The sequence below is a fragment of the Somniosus microcephalus genome, chromosome 5 (assembly GCF_052327205.1).
Source record: "Somniosus microcephalus isolate GS21.2 chromosome 5, FLI_Smic_1.0, whole genome shotgun sequence".
In the NCBI taxonomy this organism is placed as follows: Eukaryota; Metazoa; Chordata; class Chondrichthyes; order Squaliformes; family Somniosidae; genus Somniosus; species Somniosus microcephalus.
The window spans coordinates 55,653,507-55,671,925 of record NC_140991.1 but is presented as its reverse complement, the minus strand read 5'-3'; the positions used below and the strand labels follow the sequence as shown (position 1 = coordinate 55,671,925).

Below are 18,419 nucleotides of genomic sequence, written 5' to 3'. Positions count from 1 at the left end.
AATACAGAGCAAGAATATTTTTTAGTATAGTTCTTTCAACACAACTGAAGGTTGAAGGTTTTTTTTTTTAAAGTTAGCATTCATTTATAAAAGGGTCTTGTTTCACGTTGAGATGATAAATACAGCTGCCCAAAAAGCAGTGGCTAGCATTCAAAATCAAATAAAGCAGTCTTCTCCAAATATCTAGACTATTAAGGGGTTAAATATATCTTCATTGCTGGAAAAGTTAAAAGCTGTACCTAGAATTCCACAGGGTAATTGGAAATTTCAATTTACATGTGAACTTTTTGGGGCTTCTCAGTATAGGAACTGTTAAACCCAGATCGCTGAATCTTCAAACAGAATTACATACTGCACAAAAAAAACGTAACAAATATGTTCCTACAAGAACGTAATAAATTCAGGAATATCCAAGTCAGAGCACAAAGCTCGTCTTTTAAGATGCATTCTACTTTTCTTCCTAGAACCAAGAGGAGATTTTTTGAGAGGTTTTTAAAATTATAAAGGGTTTTGATAAGGTGAATAGGAAAAGACTGTTGCCTCTGGTTCGTCAGTCAATGATAAGGGGGTTCATCAATTTAAAATTGTCAATAAGAAAGTGAGGTAACAGGTTAGGAGAAATTTTTTAACACAGATGTCTGTTGGGGCATGGATTGCTTTGCATCAGGGAGAAGTAGACAGAGACCATTGCATCTTTTAAGGGAAAATGGTTAAAATATTTTAAGCAGAGGAATGTGCAGGGTTATGGGAAGAAAGCAGGGCAGTGGAATTAGCTTTAGTTGCTCCAGCAAAGAGCCAGCACAAACACAGACTCTCCTATGCTACAAACTTCTATGGTTCTAATTGTATTTTAAAATCTGGGACAAGAGTATTTGCTCACTTCTTAACAAAATCAAGTAATATGCATAAAATCAGACAGTGCAGCTTCACTCATTTCTGGTTACATTTTGACATTCCAGGTAAATTTTACAAATACGTATTACATTTAGGTAATGTTCTATTGTAGGAGTGTCTAGTTCCTATCCAAAAGACTGAGGTCCACTCAGGCGATCAAATAAACGAGGTTTAATGAAAAGTAAGAGTTTAACGGATAACTACAGGAGAACATCGAATATTGGTCTAGCCAGTTCGGAGGCTCCACGAGGACTGCTAGGGCGGTCCCGTGGCTGACGTCATGATGTCACCACGTTTTTCCCGCCGGTGGGGGATCACGTGATGAACGGCGTGACGTCATCACGTTTACCCACGCTATTAAAATGATCGCGCTCTGTACATGTAAACAGTGAAAACAAAGATACAGACTCAGGCTGTAGCCAACATATTATTAAAGGGAATTATATACAATTGATTGGAGTCCCTTAGTGGCTCTGCCACACTATTTAATTTACTAAAAATTGGAATCCATACTTAGATTAATGTAAAACAAGAGTGAGTAATAACATAGAATACAAGTTCATAAAATTATACTTGCAAAAGGATTTTTTTTTAACTGAAGTATCTTCAAAAAATGGTCCATTAACAACATACATGATCTAATTTGCTCAAGTATGCTTCTTTGTCAGTCAACCAAGAAATGGCATTGTTGAAATCTATTTAAATATCTATGAGTGGGATCATTCCATTGAGAACAGCATTGACGTAGTGCGCAAGTATAGGGGAGGAGAAAAGGAAGGCAATAAGGAGCTAAAAAAGTTATTGCCCCTATTCGAAAATGGAAATTATGGCTCGAGGGGAACACCAATGGAAAACACTAAAGCTTAATAACCTCTTCAGAATACTTGTATTATTTAAGAATTGTTTAGATTAGAGCTGCAAGAGATAATTCCTTGCAAAAGATCATCACTAGTCATGATGGCTTTCAGTTATCTCCAAAGGAGCCATTTGATTAAAACCATGGAAATTCATATTAACTCGACAAAGTGTTTCAGACTACTCACCTGGATAATTAGATCTCTCTCTCTCTCTCTCTCTATGATATTGGGCTAAATGGTACCTTCTTTACTGAATTTTCAATAGCTTCCTTACCCCTTTTCTAAGACCTACAGCTTTTTTTTATTAAAGGAGTTTTTCTGTGGTGATGAAGTGATTCCTGGTTAATTAAAACCGTTCTGGTTTATTCACCTACTCGAATGTTTAAAAACCCACAAATACTTATAAGAGAACTCATTTTTGTCTGGGCTATATTACAAATCTGTAACTTTTAATGTTAGTACAGTAGCACCTTCCAGACAATTTGATAGCTTTGCTTTCCTCTTCAGAGTTCTGTCTGTTTTTAATAAGTTGGTTAATTGTTTCATTAAATCAATTTGAAAATACACTGTACCTAACTTATTCAAACAAAAGATTCAATTCACCATAAATAAGATTAAAAATAAGTTTTATTCAGCTGATTTAACTGAAAGAACTTTATTTTATCAGTTTTTATCATTTCAAGAAGGAGTTAGATATATTTCTTAAGGCTAAAGGGATCAAGGGATATGGGGAGAAGGCAGGGACCGGGTACTGAATTTGGATGATGAGCCATGATCTCATTAAATGGTGGAGCAGGCTCGAGGGGCCAAATGGCCTACTCCTGCTCCTATCTTCTGTTTCTATGTTTTATAGCGCATACTTTTTTGAACATAGGTTTACGATTTCTTTTTAAATCAACAAAATTAAATTCCAAAGTTCATCCAGCTCTCTATTGAAGATTTCCAGAGAGTCACCGCACAACCTGGCAACTTGTTCTAAAGGTCTACTAAACCTCGGGGAAAAGAACAGCCTGACATCTAACCTATCCCTACTCCAGCATAACTTATACACGTGACCCCGGTCTTCCCCAATCTAGTGCATTGAAATAATCTATCAATAACAACATAATTTAGTCCTTCCACTATTCTATATAGCTGTCAACCGTGAGGGATTATGGAGTGTCCTCCTCAAATTCGGCTGCCCTCAAAACTTTGTCACCATCCTCCGCCTGCTTCACGATGACATGCAAGCCATGATCCTGACCAACGGTTCCACCATAGACCCAATTCACGTACGAACCGGGGTCAAACAAGGCTGTGTCATCGCACCAACGCTCTTCTCGATCTTCCTTGCTGCAATGCTCCATCTCACCTTCAGTAAGCTCCCCACTGGAGTGGAGCTAATTTACAGAACAAACGGGAAACTGTTCAACCTCCGTCGCCTCCAGTCCAGATCCAAGGTCGTCCCATCCTCTGTCGTCGAGTTACAGTTTGCAGACGACGCTTGCGTCTGCGCTCACTCGGAAGACAAAGGTCCTCTACCAACATGCCCCCGCCACACAGTACTGCCCTCCAATTATCAAAATCCACGACAAGGCCTTGGACAACATGGACCACTTTCCATACCTCGGGAGCCTACTGTCACAACAAGGGTAGACATCGACGACGAAGTCCAACACCGCCTTCAGTGTGCCAGTGCAGCCTTCGGTTGCCTGAGAAAGAGAGTGTTTGAAGACCAGGACCTCAAAACCGGCACTAAGCTCATGGTCTACAGAGCAGCAGTGATACCCGCCCTGCTGTATGCCTCAGAGACATGGACCATGTACAGCAGGCACCTCAAAGCACTGGAGAGGTACCACCAACGCTGCCTTCGCAAGATCCTGCAAATCCATTGGCAGGATAGGCGCACCAACGTCAGTGTTCTTGCTCAGGCCAACATCCCCAGCATCGAAGCTTTGACCATGCTCGATCAGCTCCGATGGACGGGTCACATTCTCCACATGCCCGATACGAGACTCCCAAAACAAGCATAGAAACATAGAAGATAGGAGCAGGAGTAGGCCATTCGGCCCCTCAAGCCTGCTCCACCATTTAATGCGATTTTGGCTGATCATCCAAATTCAGTACCCTGTCCCTGCTTTTTCCCCATATCCCTTGATCCTCTTATCCTTAAGAAATATATCTAACTCCTTCTTGAATATATTTAATGAATTGGCCTCAACTGTCTTCTGTGGTAGAGAATTCCACAGGTTCACAACTCTCTGGATGAAGAAATTCCTCCTCATCTCAGTCCTAAATGGCTTACCCCTTATCCTTAGACTGTGACCCGTGGTTCTGGACTCCCCCGCCATCGGGAACAGCCTTCCTGCATCTAGTCTGTCTAGTCCTGTTAGAATTTTATAAGTTTCAATGAGATCCCCTCTCATTCTTCTAAACTCTAGTGAATATAAGCCTAATCGACCCAATCTCTCTTCATACGTCATTCCTGCCATCCCAGGTATCAGTCTGGTGAATCTTCGCTGCACTCCCTCCTTGGCAAGAACATCCTTCCTCAGATAAGGCAACCAAAACTGCACACAATACTCAAGGCGTGGTCTCACCAAGGCCCTGTACAACCGCAGCAAGACATCCTTGCTCCTGTACTCGAATCCTCTTGCTATGAAGGCCAGCATACCATTTGCCTTCTTAACCGCCTGCTGCACCTGCATACTTACCTTCAGCGACTGGTGCACAAGGGCACCCAGGTCTCGTTGCACTTCCCCTTTTCCCAACCGCCTGCTGCACCTGCATGCTTACCTTCAGCAACTGGTGCACAAGGACACCCAGGTCTCGTTGCACTTCCCCTTTTCCCAATCTATTGCCATTCAGATAATAATCTGCGTTGCTGTTTTTGCCACCAAAGTGGATAACCTCGCATTTATCCACATTATACTGCATCTGCCCAATCACCCAACCTGTCCAAATCGTACTGGAGTTTCTCTGCATCCTCCTCACAGCACACACACCCACCCAGCTTTGTGTTGGCTTCAAATTTGGAGTTATTACATCTAGTTCCCTCGTCGAGATCATTAATATAGGTTGTGAATAACTGGGGTCCGAGCACCGATCCCTGCGGTATCCCACTAGTCACTGCCTTCCACTCGGACAAAGACCCGTTTATTCCAACTCTTTGCTTCCTGTCTGCCAACCAGTTTCCTATCCAAGTCAGTACCTTACCCCCAATCCCATGTGCTTTAACTTTGCACGCTAGTCTCTTATGCGGGACCTTATCAAAAGCCTTCTGAAAGTCCAAATACACCACATACACTGGTTCTCCCTTATCTATTCTACCAGTTACATCCTCAAAAAATTCCAGTAGATTAGTCAAGCATGATTTACCTTTTGTAAATCCATGTTGACTTTGTCCGATCCTGTCACTGTTTTCCAAGTGCTCTGCTATTACATCTTTTATAATGGACTCCAGCATTCTCTCTCTCTCACACACTCACTCACACTCTCTCTCTACTCGGAGCTCCGGCACGGCAAGAGAGCCCCAGGTGGGCAGAGGAAACGCTTCAAGGACACCCTCAAAGCCTCCTTGAAAAAGTGTAACATCCCCACCGACACCTGGGAGTCCCTGGCCCAAGACCGCACAAAGTGGAGGAGAAGCATCCGGGAAAGCGCCGAACACCTCGAGTCTCTTCGCCAGGAGCAAGTGGAAGCCAAGCGCACACACCGCAAGGAGCGTGCGTCAACCCAAGCACCCCACCCACCCACCCCTTCAACCACCGTCTGCCCCACCTGCGATAGAGGCTGTCGGTCCCGCATTGGGCTCATCAGTCACTTGCGAACTAATTTTTAATGTGGAAGCAAGTCATCCTCGGTTCCGAGGGACTGCCTAAGAGAATAGCTCGATCAAATCACCCCTAAGTCTACGTATCTCAAAAGTGAATAGGCCCAGCTTTGTAAGCCTTTCTGAGTAACTAAGGATTTTTTAAGCTGGGTATCATTCTTGTGGCTCTCCTCTGAACCTTTGCTAAAGCCTTTCTTTGTATTCTCCCATAATACGAGGGCGGCCAAAACTGGATGCAGTATTCTAAATGCTGTCTAACCAAAGTCTTGCACAAGGACAAAATGGTGCGCTTTATTTTATACTGAATAGTCCTATTAACACAATCTAGTTGCTTTGATCGTGGTTTCTCTGCATCAGCAATGAACCTTTAGAGAATTGTGAACTATAACACGAAGATCCTTTTCTTTCTCAACCAGTTTCAATTCTGTCCCATGTAAAGTGTAAGTCTACTTGGTGTTGCTCCTGCCCAAATGCATAACACTGCACTTATCTAGGTCAAAGGTAACTGGGTAACAAAATGTTTAAGATGTAATAACATTTTTGATTGGAACATTGGTTTAAAAAAAAAATGTATGGAAACTAATACTTCATGTCTGCCACATGCACTCTCTTGATTTTCTGCACACTGATGATTTCTTTCTACTCAGTTTATTTTGCATTTCTTTATTCCCCTCCTCCTGGTTTCTTGTATTTTTGCAGCTTCTCCAAGATTCTCCTGTTTTCTCTTCATCTTATCCATTGCTGCTCCTTTAAAGCTGTTTTTATTTCAATTTAACTTGCGCTAGAGAATGTACAGCATGCAAGTTCAAAGGAAAGAAAATCACCAAGGGAATTTCTGTTTCAAATTGCCCGAAGTTGTTGTACGAAACAGAGGCAAACCGAAAGAGAACTGGACAACAGTGAAAGCCCATTTTCTGCAGAAAGCAATACCCACCAGATTAGTGCAAAGCAGAAAACTGAAGTAATTAACAAACCAACATTTAAGATGGCAATAACGTACGGCACAACCACGTGTATAGAAGCCCCTCTCCTATCCCGGCATAAATACACTGCATCTTATTAAGTGGGTTCACATTTTCAACATATGTCCTGGTTTATGCTAATTAGTTGATGGTTTTCTTGGATTAGCCTACAGCTGGATTAGCCGATATCATCTGGGGCAGCAACAAAGGTGCTACAATTAATCTCAGCACGCAAGGATTTGAAAGCAAGGTGGGGGAATTAGGCATTCCTGATCACTATCTACTGCTGGAAGTGAACTTGTGTGGATGTCAGATGAGAACAGCACTGGGCTCGGTTGCGGTTTCCCTTTCTCCACCGGTGAGAAACAGCCTGCCAACACTCGCTGTCTACGGAGTCATAGAAACATAGAAGATAGGAGCAGGAGTAGGCCATTCGGCCCCTCGAGCCTGCTCCGCCATTCAATGCGATCATGGCTGATCATCCAAATTCAGTACCCTGTCCCTGCTTTCTCCCCATATCCCTTGATCCCTTTAGCCTTAAGAAATATATCCAACTCCTTCTTGAATATATTTAATGAATTGGCCTCTACTGCCTTCTGTGGTAGAGAATTCCACAGGTTCACCACTCTCTGGGTGAAGAAATTCCTCCTCATTTCTGTCCTAAATGGCTTACCCCTTATCCTTAGACTGTGACCCCTGGTCCTGGACGCCCCAACCATCGGGAGCATCCTTCCTGCATCTAGTCTGTCCAGTCCTGTCAGAATTTTATAGGTTTCAATGAGATCCCCTCTCATTCTTCTAAACTCCAGCAAGTATAAACCCAATCGACCCAATCTCTCCTCATAAGTCATTCCTGCCATCCCAGGTATCAGCTTGGTGAATCTTCGCTGAACTCCTTCCATGGCAAGAACATCCTTCCTCAGATAAGTCAAATAAAGAACGGTGACTTGCGGGAGGGCAAACCTTTCTGTGGCATCACACCTCTGCAGGGATTCAATACCTTCGAGAGAGAAGGGTGAGGGAGGGGTAAAAACTGGTGGGGAAAAAGGTGCAGTGCATGAGAGCAAATTGTGTGTGCTAGAATTTGCCTTAACCCTAATAACAAGGGACTTGGGAAACATACACTGACACATTTCTGCGCCTCTCCTAGATTTCTCAATTATAACAGTATCTGAGGTATTCAAGCATGCTTTGTGGTTGTTGGTGAATTTTGATTTGAACAGTTAAAGATCAAATACAAGGCGTACTTTGTCACCTTCCCACTTTTTACAATTTCATCTTTCAATGCTGCTCTGCAACCACAAACTGAGGAAATGTAATACTTGCAGGTACGAAAGTTAGATATCTCCCTCTCCATCTCTTGGATGGATGGGATGGGATGGGGGGAAGTTCCTCAACTTCATTCAGTGTCTCTCTGAAATCAGAAGTTCATTATTGAGAGGAACTGTGGCCATTAAACTAGGTCCCACCATTTCATGGCGAGATATTTGAATTGCATAAATAAACTTCAACAGAAGGCTACCTTTCCATGACAAACTTTTTGGGGTTCAAAAAAAACCTGGCAAGTGAAGTTGTCAGGTGAAGGAAGGATTAATACATAGGGCAGTGCCAGACCTTATACCAGCACTGTGGCATTCCAAGTCAATTTCAATCAGCTGTTCTGCACTTGCAAAGGTAGTTTTCACAGATGTGCTCTTTGTTATTTTAGTCTCTTTCTGGAACAGTTTAGAAGCGCAACAACTTTTCTACAAGGGAAATTGCATCAACAACTGCTGGTTACTATTGGAGCTATAGTGTTCACATAGGATATAAAACAAAAAAAAAAGGGGAAAATAATTTCCACATCAGCCAACCGCCTGAGCATATGATTTCCAGATTTTTTTTTCCCTCCGTACTTCAGTTTTAAACGTGGGAGTTTGAGTATTTCCACATGCTCCATCTCTCTTAGCCGGCATAATATATCATAATGTGTCTGGCTGAAAGTTCTTTTCAATACCACTACAATATGGTTAGAACATTTCGCTCCAAAATGCCTGGATTGTTACATTTTGATGGTATAGATCAGTGGCTATGGCCCCAAATTGCATGTTTTCATTGTCATGAATTTCTGGAGTAAGAGATTAGAGATCTCATTATAATGGCGCTGGCTGCATTCCACTCCCAGAAAAATTGCCTGTTCTCATGTATTTCGCTAATACATCCAAATACTAAAAGGTCATGAACAATATATATTTCTTTCAGAAAGGCTTTCTGAACCAGATGAGAAATGGAGCCGATTCGTCACCCCTGTGGTTTATGTCATCTGAAGTGAGATTATGTTACAACTTCCTAGCACTCCCAAGCCAAGCTATTTTTCTATTAGTATTCCAGCAGCATAGTTTGCATGTATACTTTACTTCAAAACTTCTGATCATTAGCCCTTTGAGAACTGCAGTAACATTTCTACACCATAATAAATCAAAACTCTAACAGCATTGACTGGCACTCCTGGAGAAATTGGTGCAGGAGCTTTCGAAGAAGGATTTTGGAACAATTATTGAAGGAACAAAGTGATATTCTTTAGTATGTTTAAATTGCAGCTGTGATATATTTAGGATGGTTTGGGAACATTTCTAAAGAATCGATAGTGGATTAGTTCAATATAAAATGCCTCACAGTGAATGGGAGCACCAATGTCAGGTGCCTCAGAGATGTGGGACAACTTTTATTTCCCCCTTCCACTCTGCTGTGGTACCAATCTCATGTGCTACTGTAGTAAGGTGGTACATGAAGCAGGTTTATTCAGTAGTGTTTGTTATGTAGTTAAGGTTACATTTTGTTATTGATGAATAGCGGTACCTCTTTCCATGTTATAAAGTCTTAATAGCAAGAGAGCTGTTGGCACATTGGAAATAAAATCACTATTTCAAGATATATTTTTTAAATTAGATTTTGTTAAATTTTCAGCAAATCCATCTGCCACATTCAACTTGGAAAAACTCACTGGAACTCCAACACTACAACCTGTGGCAATCAATTACCAGAACACTCTCTTTATCCATCTTCATCATACAAAATCCTGATGCATTCAGAGGGTATTACATTTTAGTACTTACAGGCTCGAAGCTCAAGCCTCAGCACCTTAAAACTGGAGAAGACACTGATTGTACTTGGACTTGACAGGAGTTTTTTCCCCCTCTGCTATCCCCTTAATCCCCATCAGTTTGTGCTACATCTTGCACTATATCCCCCAACATCTTGCACTGCACTTGGCTGTACCATGCCTACTTCTGACAGCACATGCACAAATGCCAACCATCTGTGTCGCTTGGTGACGGTCAGCATCTTTGGAGCACGATCCACATTTATACTCCTGGCTCCTCCCCTCTAGGGGATTTAAATCACACTGTACACTGTGGAGGAGAATTCTCACGAGATCAGGAATTCCTGCCCATAATGTGCAATGGTGTCCAATCCCTTTGATCAGCAGCAGCATCTGACACTGAGTGGGGAAGGGATGAGAGGGCCAACATGAACTAGGTGTGGGGGTGGAGAGGGAGACAAGGAAGAGTGTGTCAGCGTGAACTCGATGTGAGGGAGTGAAGAGTGACAGAATGAACTATATATTTCTGTGTATTTCGAAGGTACACCTGCTCAAAGATTGCCATCATTCTTCCATTGGTCACTGGGAGGTGCACAGATGACATGCCCAACAAATTTGCTATGCTTGGAGCTGACAAGCCAGGGTTCAGTCTGTGCCTTCCTGGAGTTGCATGAAGGAGATCAGGAAACTTGCCCAGCAAAGAATCTTGGCAGTGAACTTGATTCCCACCACCCCATAATACAGCTTGAATATTTTAAAACTAAGAGCTTTCAAAGCTGGCGGCACCACTTTCATTGCCACTGAATAGTGGGTTGTTGGTTCCCCCTCCCCAAACCTGCACGTCTGTGAACTCAGCTACCTGGACAGGGAAACGCTGAGCAGAGTGCAGGATAAGCAAAAAATTGAAGAGTTATCTCCAGGACATTCTTATGCACCTCCGACAGGCAGTGGTTTTTGAAGGAGGTCCTGTATCTATCCTTTATGGGCAAAGTTGATATGTGCCCTTGGTTTACCAAGGACAGGGGAGCGGTGTAGGGGAGGGAAAAATAGAGGGAGTTTTTTTTTTAAGTTGTAAAAGATTCCAGTAGTCACAGGGTTAAAGCTCGGCTTGCTAAGAGACAAATTCAAAAGAAAGAATTTGTTTCTAAGTCCCTCTATGAGGTGCAATATTTCAAGCATTTATGTTGCAGATAAGCCAACCAGATCAATGAATATGGAGGGGGAGTTGCTTCACACAGATGGTTGTAGGCTCGAGTCTTTTACACCAGTGAAAGAACGAAAAAAAATCTGAAAGGAATCTTTTATTCTATAGATTTTAAAAAACAGGTGTTCAGTATACTGCTGGGAAGTGAAATAACATTTTTCTATATTGTCTGCAGTTTGTGAATGGTGCTTAGAGCAAACCTTGACCTCATGTCCACAGAACAGGTTTATTATAAGAATTTGGTCTGATGGTTTCCACGGCCTTTGAAAGTGTCAGCATCGCAACAGCCTTCCTATAATGCTTAAAGCACAAGTCAAATCCAAGTCATCCCTGTACTCAGTCAAATTTTAAATGTTTAATGTAGTGTATTAATATGTAAAATAACAATTTAAACAGAGGCCTTAGGAGTGACTGGCAATATTATTGAAATGTAGTTAACAACCCACAGGAAGAAAGCGTGAAAAGGCTTTAAGTGTGCTAAGCATGATATGAAATTTTAATGCACAATATTGCATTGAACTATATTTATTGCAGTACTATGAATTGGGAAAGATGGTATTTACATTATAACGCGTGTACTAATTTTTCAGGATACGCTTAAAGCAGGGTTTTTACTGTTTCTTAGAGAAATAGCAGAGTGAGGAGATAGACGCACTGTTTATTCCTACATTACAACAGTGACTACACTTCAAAAGCACTTCATTGGCTGTAAAGCACTTTGAGACGTCCTGGGGTCGTGAAAGGCGCTGCATAAATGCAAGTCTTTCTTTGTTTCTGTTTTTAAACAGAGGCACAGTGAAGTAAGAGAAGCTTTTTATTGAGTGTTAAAAAGATTTCTACTTGATATCATACAAATTGCTCATCTGAGAACACGTGATTCACAACAGATTGTACAGGTAAACCTAAAAATAAATCTTGGCGCGTGAGTTTCCCTCCTTCCTGGTTTCTTCTGGTCAGTTAATAACATACGAACAATGACGGCCAGGTAAAGACTCACTGGTCCATTGAGCCTGTCCCACACAATGTCACAATATACACACTCTCCACTCAACCTGGAACCCCGTGATGTCCTGGGAGAGGCGAAAAACGTCTGAACATATTACATACTGCACTACGATTATCAGCACCTTGTTCATGCAAAGTAATCGATCTATACGAATGTTTTTGAGTGTGTCAATTACTTCACACATTATAGGTCACACATCAAAGTGTCAAAAATATATATATTTTTTTTAAAAAGCCAGTCATTTTATGCTGAGGTCAATCACATGTTAATTTCTGGTGGCGAGGGAAGTTTGCAGCTTGACTTCCAACCAAAAATGTGCAAACTTCCCTCATAAACAGCAATTAGCCTGTAATTACCCTCGGAATTTATTTAGACCACTTCCCCACATGGAGTAACATTTAGCAGCAGTTTTATCTGGACAGGCAGGTTAGGGGCTCAAAATCACAATTATGCTCCAGGCCACTGGTCAGCCATGCTACAGGAGAGTAACTTGTTTTACAAGAAACTTTTTTACTTCTCAATACCTTTTGAGGTTAATCGAGTAAGTCGTCACCTGTCCAATCCTTTATCCTAACTATCAAGTTCAACTGGGGCTTCCTGCAACCTTGAAATACTTATCAAAAGCACAGACAGACCTTTTGCATTTATGGCATCTCAGCACTAACGCCTAGTTTGGAGACCTGCACTGCTTTCCAGGAGGTGACTTTGGGCCAGCATTGCAGAAAACAACCACAACAAAAGCAACAACTGCAAAATAGCTAAAGTGACGTCACAACCAGGGAAGGAGCTGATTGGTGAGTAGGTGAGTAGCTGGTAAGTGTTTCTAATTGATAGCCTATTAAGTAAAGGCATGGCAGGGCAGCTCAGACCCGTGGGATGCACCTCCTGTGTCATGTGGGGACTCCAGCACGCTTCCCGTGGACAGCCACATGTGCAGCAAGTGTTGTCAGCTGGAGGAGCTCGAGCTCTGGGCTTTGGAGCTTGAGCAGCAGCTGGCGTCACTGTGGTGCATCAGTGAGACTGAGAGCATCGTGAATAGCACGTTTCAGGAGGTGGTCACCCCGCAGATAAAGTGTGCAGGCAGAAAGGGAATGGGTGACCACCAGACAGAAGAGGACCACCAGGCAGGTAGTGCAGGAATCCCCTGAGTGAATCTCACTCTCCAACCAGTATTCGGTTCTGAGTACTGATGAGGACAATGGTTCCTCTGCGGAGTATAGCCAGTGCCAAGCCTGCAGCACCACTGTATTTGGGGGGGGGGGAAAAAGAAGAGTGGGAAAGCAATAGTGGTAGGGGATTCAATAGTTATGGGAGCAGACAGGCATTTCTGCGGCTGCAGACGTGACTCCATGATGCCTCCCTGGTGCCAGGGTCAAGGATGTCACTGAGTGGCTGCAGAACATTCTGAGGGGGGAGGGTGAACAACCAGAGGTCGTGGTCTATATCGGTACCAACGACATAGGTAGAAAGAGGGATAAGATCCTGCAGGCAGATTTCAGGGAGCTAGGAAAGAGATTAAAAAGCAGGACCTCAAAGGTAGTAATCTCCGGATTACTCCCGGTGTCACGCGCCAGTGAGTATAGAAATAGGAGGATAGCGCAGATGAATGCTTGGCTGGAGAGGTGGTGCAGGAGGGAGGGCTTTAGATTCCTGGGGCATTGGGAACAGTTCTGGGGGAGGTGGGATCTGTAGAGGCCGGACAGGTTGCACCTCAACAGGGCCGGAACCAATATTCTTGCGGGAAGGTTTGCTGGTGCTGTTGGAGAGGGTTTAAACTAATTTGGCAGGGGGATGGGCCCCAGGATGTAACATTAGAAAGGGGAAATAAAGTGCTCAAGGGATTGGGAGAGACAGAGAGCACTAAAGTAAGGTACAGGTAGACTACCCTTTATCCAAACTTACGAAAACCGAAACCCTCTAAAAACCGAAGGTTTTTTCGTTCAGCGTAAGTCCAGCATAAGTCGTGCGCACGACCCCCCCCGGCCCCGACCCCCACCGACCCCCCTGGCGGACCCCTGCGGACCCCAACCCCCGCCGACCTCCCCGCGGACCCCCGCCGGCCCCGACCCCCCCGCTGAGCGTCAGCGTAAGTCGCGCGCACGACCCCCCGCGGACCCCCCCACGGAAAGTCGGCGGGGGTCGGGGCTGGGGGGGGGGGGGTCGGGGCCGGCGGGGGTCCGCGGGGGGGGGGGGGGGGGTCGGGCGCACGACTTACGCTGCGCGTCAGCGTAAGTCGTGGGCGCGACCCCCCGCCGACCCCTGCCGACCCACCTTCCGAAATTCTCCGAAAACCGAAACACGGCTGGTCCCAAGGTTTTCGGATAAAGGATAGTCTACCTGTATTAGGTGGGGTCCAACTAAGAGAGAATACAGGATGGTCTAAGATGGGTTTACAGTGTATGTATGTGAATGCACAAAGCGTAGTAAACAAGCTGAGTGAGCTGCAGGCACAAATAGCCACATGGGAATATGATGTTCTCAATAACTGAGACCAGGCTTAAAAAAAGGACAGGATTGGGTATTAAATATTCCTGGTTATAAAGTGTTCAGGAAGGATAGAGGGGGAAAGAGAGGAGGTGGTGTGACAGTATTGGTCAAGGAGAATGTTACAGTGCTGCAGAGGGAGGATGTCCTGGAGGGGTCAAGGAAAGAATCTATATGGCTAGAGTTAAGAAATAATATAGGTGCCATTACACTACTAGGAGTATTCTATAGACCACCAAATAGTGGGAAAGAAATGGAGGAGCAACTTTGCAGGGAAATTACAGAGGTGTGCAAGAACTATAGAGTAATAATAATGGGGGACTTCAACTATCCTAATATAGACTGGGTTCATAATAGTGTTAAGGGCAGAGAGGGGGAAGAATTCCTGAAGTGTGTTCAGGAGAACTTTCTTGATCAGTATGTTTCCGGCCCAACAAGTGAGGAGGCATTGCTGGATCTGGTCCTGGGGAATGAGGTAGGTCAAGTGGAGCAAGTGTCAGTAGGGGAACATTGATCATAAGGTTTGGATTAGCTCTGAAAAAGGAAAGGGAGCAATCTAGAGTAAAAATGTTTAACTGGGGGAAGGCCAATTTCAGTGGGATGAGAACGGATCTGGCCCGGGTAAACTGGAATCAAAGATTGGCAGGCAAAACTGTAATGGAACAATGGCAGCCTTTAAAGAGGAAATAGTTCAAGTACAGTTGAGGTACATTCCCACTAGGGGGGGAAAGGTAGGGCAACTAAAGTCAGGGCTCCCTGGATGATGAAAGAGATAGAGAATATGATGAAGCAGAAAAAGGGCGCGTATGACAGATGTCAGGTTGCAAATACATCTGAGAATCAGGCTATATATAGAAAGGTCAGAGGAGAAGTGAAAGAAAATAAGTGGGGCAAAGAGAGGGTATGAGAATAGAATGGCAGGCAACATAAAAGGTAATCCAAAAGTCTTCTATAGGCATATAAATAGTAAAAGGGTAGTAAGAGGAGGGGTGGGGCCGATTAGGGACCAAAAAGGAGACCTATGCATGGAGGCAGAGGGCATGGCTGAGGTACTAAACGAGTACTTTGCATGTCTTTACCAAGGAAGAGGATGCTGCCATAGGCATAGTGAAGGAGGAGGGAGTGGAGATACTTGATGGGATAAAAATTGATAGAGGAGGTATTAGAAAGGCTGGCTGTACTTAAAGTAGATAAATCACCAGGAGTGGATGGGATGCATCCTAGGATGCTGAGGGAATTGAGGGAGGAGATTGCAGAGGTACTGGCCATAATATTCCAATCCTCCTTAGATACAGGGGTGGTGCCAGAGGACTGGAGAATTGCAAATGTTACATCATTGTTCAAAAAAGGGTGTAAATATCAACCCAGCAACTATAGGCCAGTCAGTTTGACCTCGGTACTGGGGAAGCTTTGAGAAACAGTAATCAGGGACAAAATTAACAGTCACTTGGACAAGTTTGGATTAATTAAGGAAAGCCAGCACGGATTTATTAAAGGCAAATCATGTATAACTAACTTGATTGAGTTCTCTGATGAGGTAACGGAAAGGGTTGATGAGGGTCATGCAGTTGACATAGTGTACATGGATTTCCAAAAGGCGTTCGACAAAGTGCCACATAATAGGCTTGCCAGCAAAGTTGAAGCCCATGGAATAAAAGGGACAGTGGCAGCATGGATATGGAATTGGCCAAGTGATTGTAGTAGTGGTGAATGGTTGTTTTTCAGACTGGAGGAAGGTACACAGTGGTGTTCCCTAGGGGTTGGTTCTAGGACCACTGCTTTTCTTGACATATATTAATGACTTGGATTTGGGTGTACAGGGCACAATTTCAAAATTTGCAGATGACACAAAACTTGGAAGTATAGTGAACAGTGAGGAGGAAAATGATAGACTTCAGGAAGACATAAGACAAGCTGGTGAAATGGGCGGATACGTGGCAGATGAAATTTAACGCAGAAAAGTGTTAAGTGATACATTTTGGTAGAGAGAATGAGAGGACATATAAACGAAAGGGTACAATCCTGAAGGGGGTGCATGAACAGAGAGGCCTGGGGTATGTGTGCACAAATCGCTGAAGGTGGCACGGCAGGTTGAGAAAGCAGTTAAAAAGGCTTACGGGATCATAGGCTTCATAAATAGAGGTACAGAGTACAAAGTGTGGAAATTATGATGAACCTTTATAAAACACTGGTTTGGCTCCAACTGGAGTAGTGTCTCCAATTCTGGGCACCACACTTTAGGAAGGATGTGAAGGCCTTAGAGAAGGTGCAGAAAAAATTTACGAGAATGATTCCAGGAATGAGGAACTTCAGTTACGTTGATAGGCTGGAGAAACTGGGGTTGTTCTCCTTAGAGCAGAGAAGATTGAGAGGAGATTTGATCGAGGTGTTCAAAATCATGAGGGGTCTGGACAGAGTAGATAGAGAGAAACTGTCCTCATTGGTGGAAGGGCCGAGAACCAGAGGACACAGATTTAAAGTGACTGGCAAAAAAAACAAAGGCGACGTAAGAAAAAACTTTATTACCCAGCGAGCAGTTAGGATCTGGAATGCACTGCCTGAAAGGGTGGTGGGGGTAGATTCAATCACGGCTTTCAAAAAGGAGTTGGATAAGTATCTGAAGGAAAGAAATTTGCAGGACTATGGGGAAAGGGCAGGGGAGTAGGGCTAGCTGAAGTGCTCTTGCAGAGAGCCGGCACAGGCTCGACAGGCCGAATGGCCTCCTTCTGTGCTGTAACCATTCTATGATTCTATTCTATGAACACACAATTTCTCTCTGCTGCAGCAGTTTGAATCCTATTCAGTTTACATATTGCCAGGTGAAGAAACTGAACTCTGTGAGCAGGATGGGGGAATGATGAAAAAGGAAAGCTGGCAATTATTAAAAGTCAAGTAGTTCTTTCAATGAGATGAAGTAAATTGCTCATTTATATCCAACATAAAAAGGGACCATAGCAAAATACTGCAGATGCTGGAAATCCAAAATAACAGAAAATGCTGGAAAAACTCAGCAGGCCAGGCAACATCTGTGGAGAGAGAAAGAGTGTCAACATTTCGACCTGAAACGTTGACTCTATTTCTCTCTCCACGGATGTTGCCTGGCCTGCTGAGTTTTTCCAGCATATTCTGTTGTTATTATAAAAGGGATCACGTTCACTTTCCCTTAATAGCAAAGTGGGTTACCTGGTTTCTCATTTAAAAAAAATATTTTGAATTTTACATGGGAATAGAACCACAACTGAAAATACATTTTAATATGGCACACGCTGATTTTTTTTTTTTTTAAGGAAATTAAATTTAAAAGAATTGCAGCTAGATCAAACTTTAGAACCGTTGCATATATTTCCCAATTCAGCAAATAGTTCAGTGACAGTAAACAGAAATATTACCAGCAACTCCTCCAGAACTGGACATTTCTACCCATCAGTATGACTGAGCACCTAATGCAGCACATTTTTCACTCAGTTAATGGTCCATTGGCAGGGGGTGGGGGGGGGGGGCGGGGGGAGGGAGAGAGAGAGGGAAAGAAACACATGATGAACAAATAACTATCATCGCCATTCTTCACTTCCACGTGTACCATCTGGTCTACTGTACATAGGAAGAAAATAATTAAAGACACATTTGCAAACTAAGCACCTAAAGGTAATTAGCAAGCCATTTTCAAATAAAGATGCTATAATATATAATGACATTTACAGAGCAGACAGTTTTTAAGGCCTCTTAATTGAACCATTGCTGAACTATATGGATCTCACAGCTACCACTACTGCTGCATTGTGTTTTAGAGAGTCACTTCATATAGTCAGTGATATTACATTCCAGATGGTTTGAAAACTTTCAATATCAAAAGGACTTGAAAATAAAGTATGTCCTGTTCTGAAGATAGTCCAGTTGCTCCCTACAAACACATACAAAGTATTACAATAATTCCTAATTTAAGTTCAAGCATTGCAGTGGCTTGTAGCTGCTGTCATGCTTTTTTGTACTTTTGACCAATATACTCTCAAGCACATGCTACTTTTGCTAGTACAGTACATTTATTTTGATCTATGAGTGATTTGATAGAGATTCCGACAGCCAAATATTGTATGGATTAACAATTTGTAGCCAGGAAAG

The 18,419-nt window shown here is 43.2% G+C and overlaps 1 protein-coding gene across 6 annotated transcripts in view; it reads right to left on the bottom strand.

The window, feature by feature from the left end:
* Positions 1-18,419, bottom strand: part of LOC147117045 (partitioning defective 3 homolog) — an 862,692-nt gene that overhangs the window by 273,700 nt on the left and 570,573 nt on the right. The gene's annotated exons all lie outside the window — the stretch shown is intronic.